Here is a 7,949-nt window from a genome sequence, read left to right as displayed (position 1 = left end):
CATTAGAGATGGCTTCTCTGGAGTCTGGAAGAGACTTAAGAGAGGGTTTAAGTATAAGGGGTATCACAAAGTCCCAGTGAGTTGTAAAGAATAAGAGATTGAACTTGGTGGAAACAGCCAGCAAGTGAACGTGAACCAAGCAAGCTCTCACTGCTGAGAGAGGTTCATCTCAACTAGAACCAAAATCAGTGAAACATCCATGAGTCTCTTTCAACTTTGCTATAATACAAAGTCCTTAATATCTAAGAAACTAAAAGAAAGTTTAGTAATTCTTGGGTTTTCCCAGTTGGCTAGAAAAAACTTCTTACTGCATGCACTGAATCTATGCACAGAACAGGACTGGGTTTAAAGACAATGGCATTCGGCATAAACTCTGCCAGGCAGTTACTGTGGAGTGAGACAATTTCCCATGGAAAGAGAGTAAACAAAAGATAATTAGAATCACATGCCCAAGGATACACATACCAGCATTAGTACAACCTAAAGTAATACTACTTAAAGCAAAATAGAGAAGTGCGTTGTCTGGGGCTTGTCTGGTTTCTCCTCAGTCATTTATTCTATCTCTGTGCTCCACGTATTCATCTGCAAGGCCACTCATGGTCTGGAGGTCTCTGCTGATTCCACCATCGTGCTAAAATACCAAAGAACCACTAGACAGAAAGGGCAGAAGAGTGCCAGGACTAGATATCCTATGAAGTCACAGCCTCCTAAAATTTGTCCCATGGCCAAGTCTCAAAATAGCAGAAATGTGGTGTTTTGATTGAGCACATTGCTCCTCCAAGTAGCACTGCGGTATGATTACTAAGGAAAAGGAAGAAAGGGACATTCAGTGGCTCCTAGAAAGAAATGGGAGATACTATAGTTCTGCAGCTTTCTTTACTGTGTGCATTAGTGGCATAGTGGTGTTAAAATATTTTCAAAACTTGTTCGACCTGCTTCTCTTCAAAAGATGGAGCCTAACCCCCTCCCCTTGACTGTGGGGAATCCGTGGTGGTGCCAAATGAATAGACAGTGGTGGAAATGGCAGTGCTAGACTTCTGAGCTCAAGAAAGACACTGTGGTAGTTGCTCACTCTGCTTCTCGCTCTAACTGCCTGTGTCCTTTGTCTCTGTCCTTCACATCTCTATCTCTCTGTCTTTCTCTGTGTCTCTCATCACCTGCTCAGGTGAAGGAGCCAGCAGCCATGGCATAAAGGGGCAAATGGAGCGGCTCATGTGACAAGAACAGAGTCCTCCTGCCCGTACCATGTGAGTGCGCCATCTTGGTAGCAGACCTCTTAGCTACAGACCAGCCTCCAGGTAACTGCAGCCCCTGCCCACATCTCCTGACAGCAGCCTCAGGAGAAACCTTGACCACATCCACCCAGCTGAACTGCTCCCACACACCCGACCTGTGGTAACTATGTGAAACTATTAATATTTGCTGTTTCAAGCCTTAAAGATCTGGAATAATTATGCAACAAGAAATAACAAATATCAATGGCTTAACTATAGGACAAAACAGATCCTGTTACATTGGGCCCATTTTTCTAATCATCAAATATTTATTGAGCACTTATTGTGGCCTGGATGCTGCTTAGATACTGGCGATATGGTTTTGCAGATAATAGGCAGCCATCTGATATGGAAGGTGCCACGAGGAAAAATAGATGTACCAGTCGGGGTCCTAAGCACAGACAACTGACTTTGCTGCTTGTCTCAGCAGGAAAGGGTTTACTGAGCACCGACAGAAAGCTCACAGAAAACTGACTTCCAGAACTGTCTTATAAAATTGGCCTGAACAGAAGCTGCAGCCACTGTTGCCACTACTGACCTTGGATGCTGTCAGTGCCAAAGTCCAGAGAGCAGTTCTTGCTCATCATCCCAGGAGCTCACAGTTTCCTCTGACAATGGATCAGCTCCGTGGGTATCCAGGTTCATCCTGTTTGTCACTCTGATGCCTTCTAATCACAGCCTTCCCCTGATGGGCCATGGGCTTGCTCCACTGTTGAGGAGGTTGGAGATGCCAAGTATAAAAGAAAACTCTTCACTAGAAAACTTGGAGTTTCCACTGGGCTCACAGTTGGGAAATTGCTAACCTGAGGAGAGGATGTGCAAAGTATTTGGGAACATCGTGAATGACAGATAGCCACTGTACAAGTCAGGGCTGGAGGGTAAGGCAGTGATGTTTTGAAAAGTGTGATCAGGAAGGTTTCCTTCAGAAGACACTATCTGAACAGAGACCTGGAGAAAATAAAGGAGCAGGTGCAATGGGCTTGGGGAAACAGCCCATTTATTCTGTCTGAGCCTAGTGGCCGAGGGGAACAGAGGGAGAACACGAACTTACAAAGCTACCGGGGAGACCCAGTAAGGCTTTGGACAGATTTCAAGGCAATTTCCCCTTCCTCCCATTTGCTTAATGCAGGTGATTAAGTTGTAAATTGGGGGCAGAGAAAACAAATTATACCTTGAATTATGCTGAGCATAGGAGGCTTTCAGGACTCTTGTCCCTTGGTGGAGCTGCCGTCCATGCTGCCCTTAGCCCGAAATAAACATCCTTACACTGTCTCCATGAGTTTGAGTCCCATCTTTCCTTCAGGATATCCCCCTCCCTTTGTTGTTTTTTCTTTGCTGTATCCCAGGCCTGTGCATAAGTTGAAAAACTAGTTGAATTGGGACAGAACAAGAGAGATCTAACTATAGAATATGGCAAGATATCTCTCAGGGAAGAACTAATCCTAATGAAAAAAAAAGAGGCCAGTCATGCTAGCTGGATTACGAGAAACGTGGGCAAGATAGGAGGAAGGGGTGACTTATTTTATTTTTTGTTAATTTTATTGGTACATTTCAGGTGTACAATACAGTTACATTCATCATTGGGATCTTGTACCTTTACATGATGTATCTTGGTTCTTAGTTTTCCCCATTCCCTTGCCCTCTCTTCAACCCCTCCATCCCTCCCTATTTACAAAGATTTTGTTTCCATTTTTTCTTTTTCTCATATTAATTCCATTCCCTTCTTTCTTTTCCCCAATCCCTCCCACTTCCCCTTCCCCTTTGGACCTTTTCTTCCTATTTCGTAATATGTATTATGCTTTTTGATCCTTATTTACACTTTCAGTTTCTCACACCAGAGAAACTATTTGGTATTTACACATGTGTGTCCTATTTATTTCACTTAAGAGTATGTCCTGAATATGCATCCATTTAGCTACAAATGTCTCTAATTTCTCATTCATTATGACTGAGTAGTACTCCATTTTATTTAAAAAAAAAAAAAAAAAAAAAAAAAACCTCATCTTCTTTTTCCAGTCTCCAGTTGACGGGCACTTGGGCTATAGGAAGGGGTGATTTAAATACCACCAGATCTGGCACACAGATTCTTCTTAGAATGATCCACCCAGGACTCACTTATCCCACCCCAAACAAATAACTACAATAAAAGGAGTGAAATACTCAAAGACTGTAAGGGACAAAATGGCAGCTTACTGTCCCAGCAATGTCTGTAGTGATGAGCAGGGACAGGAGTCATCACAGGGGTAAAGGAGAATGAATGCTATAGGAGTAAACATCAGCAAGAGCAAGGAACAAGTTCACTGTCCGCCCTCCCTGTTAGGGCTCTCTTTTGATGTTCAAACAGAAGACTTCAAGGAAACTTAGGGCAGGAAGTGAAACACTTGGCTCATGGGAGATAGAAAAAGACCCAGTTTAAGTCCAAAATGAAGTCTACTTTGTTTTGTTTTGTTTTGTTTTTGGTACCAGGGATCAAACTCGGGTCCTTGCACGAAGTCTACTTTGAAAAAGCTTAAAGGATGTTGGCTTTTATTGAATGAGAAAGAAGGAAGCCAAAGAAGTGACAATGGTCCTCAGACATTCTTCAGGTTATTTTAGAGGCATGCCTAAATATTAGAAGATGCATAAGAATTGGAAATAAAAAATTTTATTTTGTGGTTATAATAGTGTGATTTGGACATCTTTGAGGGAAGAAGAGTTTTGTGTTGAACAAAGTCTGGGAGTAGGGATGGAGATGGGAGGGTTTCTTAATATCCTAAAGCTGATCTCAACTTGGCTGCTTCTTTCTCTAAACAAAATTATTCAGGCCCTAAATCTATTAACTTCTGTATGGAAATGCAAACCCTCCATGAATCATTGTTTATGTTGTGTATTGCATAAAGACGATACACAAAAAAGACACACTTCACACCAGTCTCAGAAGTAAGAAGTTCAGTTTTGTTTTGTTTTAACTCTTCTTGCTGTAGTTAACACATAACATTATTTGAAGTTAAAAGTTGTTTTTCTCATATCTGAAAACTTGGCTTGTGTACAGGAAAGAGAAAAACAAACCAAAGTCAAATAGCTACAGGCTACCATTTTACTGAGAAATAGTCCTTCAGAGCTTGCCTTATTTCTAAGTAAAGAATGTATTTGACTCCTATTTTTCTCTTCAAGTGGAGACAGTTGATAAACAAACATCCCAATATGGAGAATTGAAGTCAGTGGTTACTTTATAGTGTCCAATCGGCTATACTCAGAAACTCTCATTTTCTATTCCTTTCGACTTTTACTTCTCAAAATACCAAATCCCCAGGCACCACACACAGGGTGGACAGCACTGAAAGCTGAGCAAACAAGGATCCTGTCAACCATCAGGGTCATGGTGGGACAACTCTGCCATGGGCCACTCCTTCCCAAATTGTCCACATCTCCCTGATTCTACACAGCCTTGACCTCCTGGGAACCTTAGCCCCTGTGAGCATCCGTGGCATGGGATTCCAAAATACTCATTATTTAGTCCCTTCAGCCTTAGAGCTTCAAAACTACACCAGCTGCTCAGGATCACACCGTCTGAACACTAAGCAAACACATGGTATTTTGACCTCACCAGGCCTCTGACACCATTTGGACCTCAGCCTGTTCGGCCCTTGAACCAGCAGCAATCAGTCCATAAAATGTGTCATCTGTGTCTCTGCATCATCTTCAGCTTTGGATAAAGCCAACATTCCAGTCATCCTGCTTTCATCTGTGGGCCTTGTTTTCCTTGTCCTTCCTCACTGGGCCTATCTCCCTAACTCAACACACAGCAACTTCAACACTTGTGTGGATTCTCTATCCAACAACCAGCACTCAAATTCAGTCTATTTTTTAGTAATGTTTTCCAACCCTTCTTCATCATCTTGATCACTTTATTTCAATGCACTGTCCCTTTTCTTAACGTTCCTCAGTTACTCAATTTGGGTACATTATCTGTATTCTATCAAAACCCCCTCTTTCTCTTCCCCATCTATTTAATTTCTCACTGTTACTTTCTATCTCCTAGTTTTCCTTGCTGCATTCTGAAGAGTTTATTTTGTGGTCAGCTGTGTCTCATCTGACTTAAATCTACTTGATCCATTCAAAACTATATATTGTTTAAGTCTAGAATTTAATTTTATATATGCTTTTCAGATATGTCTGGTAATGGTCAAGGGTCTGTCATTGATTATTCATCTGTGTGGTTATATTTTCATTATACTGCACAGAATACACCTGCAACTACATTTCTTAGAATCCCCTTCTCCCTGGTTCTGCATTGGAATCTCTCAATGGGAAGATATCACACAAAGTATTGAAAATCATAGAAGGAGAAGCTGTTATTCTCTGAAGATAGCTGTCATCAGGCATCTCCATACATCTGGAACTGACATTAATTTCCTACCTCACCTTGAGAGGCACCTACCTTACAATGTGGACAGGCTAGTTAATAGCAGTTTCCCAGAAAACTATAATGGCTCCCCTCTGAATCCTACAAGGAACACATTCTGATGTCCAAGGCTGAGAACAGTGGTGGCAGCTTTGATCAATCACATTCCCTCCTTCCAAGATATAAAGACTAATTCCATGCCTTTTCAAAACTGAAGTCACATAGAGTGTCTTTTTGTGGGAGACCAGATAGGAAGATTGAGGCTAACTGGCCTCCTCGGTGAACACTAAGAAGATAGGCAGCATGCAAGCATGTTGATGCGCTGCAGGGAAAAGTGAGAACAGCTGAGATCCTGTTGCTTACCTGGACAAGTACCGAGGAGGGCGGGAGACAGCTGGCTCGAAAGTAATTCTGATTGCTTGTACCCATGACTGAGTAAATAAAGCCTGTGTGTGCCAGTCACTCAGGGCTCTCTGTTGAAGGGAGACAAGAGCCCCCAGCCCTCCAGATTTTAACCTGATTCTGGGTCTCTTTACTTTTCATCCTTGTCACCTCTTGGTCAGGTTCAAGCTCGTAGCCTAGTTCCTACTTGAACAGTGGCTGAAACACTCACAATAAAGTGACCATGACTATCTTTATGCCAACACTTTGGCACATATAGACATTGACCATGAGATTTACACATGTTCCTTCCATTTTTTAAGGACTCTATATCTTTTGCCTCACTTTCTACCTGGTAGAATGTAAAAGAGTCAGTGCTCTTTAAGTATTTGTACCCCAGTACTTAGCATGGTCCCCAGAATACCAGGACTAAAAAGCACCACTTTATTTTAATATCATGAAAACTGTTGTGAACATGAACTGCCATTGTTAATTAGCTCAAAGATTTCTTCTTCAACACACTGAAGAAAGAGACCACAGGAAACTGCCTACTCTTCACAAATGACACAAGTGTTTCATCCAATCATATGACCTAGATATTAACCTCATTGGTACAATCAGTGATGAATGTGTGGCTCAGAGAGGTCATTTACACAACTAATAATAACAGAAGTGCTATTTGGAGCCAGAGCTATCTGTATTCAAAACCTCCATTTTTTGTGACATTTGTTTCATGCTGATTCTTTAGGATTTAGTATATTTTTATGATTTTTTTCTAGAATTTCTTATGAAGAATGACAGTTCAAATAAAACCTATGCTATGGTTTATATTTAGATATCCCCTCAAAGCTTCATATGCTCATAGGTGGGATCTTTGGGAAGTGGCTGGATCATGGATATGTGATACTGAATTATCAGTGGGTGGTAACTGGATTCACTGATAGGTTTGGTGTAGTTCTGAGTGTGAAGGCCCACCCTGAGTATGGGTAGCATCATCTAATAGCCTTGCAGCTAAAAGAAAAAGAAAAGGGAAGGCTCACTGCTTGCTACCTCCTGCCTGCCCTGCCATTAACTATTTCTCCTCCACATTCCCCTCTGCCATGCTGCCCTGCTTAGAGCCAGCTGAATACAGACTAAAATCTCTACAAACTGTGAGGCAAAATAAACCTTTCCTTCTTTAACTTGTGAGTGTCAGGCATTTTATTCCAGCAATGAAAAAGTAATTAAGACATCATGTTACTAGCAACTTCTGCTTATAAAGGTTATCGGATGTATCTTATTTGTCAGATAAAACTCAGAACTTTCTATGAAAGCCTGGCCCATAGTGGAGATGCTAAGTATTTATTAAGTACTAAATAAATAAGAGAGCAAATGGAAATATTTCCTTAAAAAGAAATATTACATATAAAGAAAAAATAATAAGCATAAGATGAAATAATACAGAGCCTTGAGATGTTTTGCTTGTTTCCCCAAAGATCACATAGGTGTTGGTGCAAATTATACTTTCATATGAAAGATAGCTTCTTGCCCAGAGTCCACAGGTAACCAGAGTAACAGCTGCAGTGACTCCTTCAGGCAGTCATAAGACTCACTGCTGAGAGATAAATAAGCTACCCACATAACAGTATTGGCTGTGACTTTCCTTCTCCCTTAACATATCAGAATAAATATGAAGTCCTTCAGAGTTCATTTGATTTATCTATAACATATTCAACCTAAATGTCCATTGACAGATGAATGGATAAATAAAATGTGGTATATACATACAGTGGAATATTATTCAGCTTTATAAAAGAAGTCCTATAATATGCTACAACATGGATGAATTTGAGAACATTACAAGCCAGTGAGAAAAAGACAAGTATTACCTAATTCCACTTATATTAGGAATCTAAAGTAGTCAAACTCTT

The sequence above is a fragment of the Heterocephalus glaber genome, unplaced genomic scaffold (genome assembly GCF_053883595.1).
Source record: "Heterocephalus glaber isolate CG9 unplaced genomic scaffold, H.glaber_assembly_v1.0 deba00001442, whole genome shotgun sequence".
Lineage (NCBI taxonomy): Eukaryota > Metazoa > Chordata > Mammalia > Rodentia > Bathyergidae > Heterocephalus > Heterocephalus glaber.
This window is presented reverse-complemented; position numbering follows the sequence as displayed.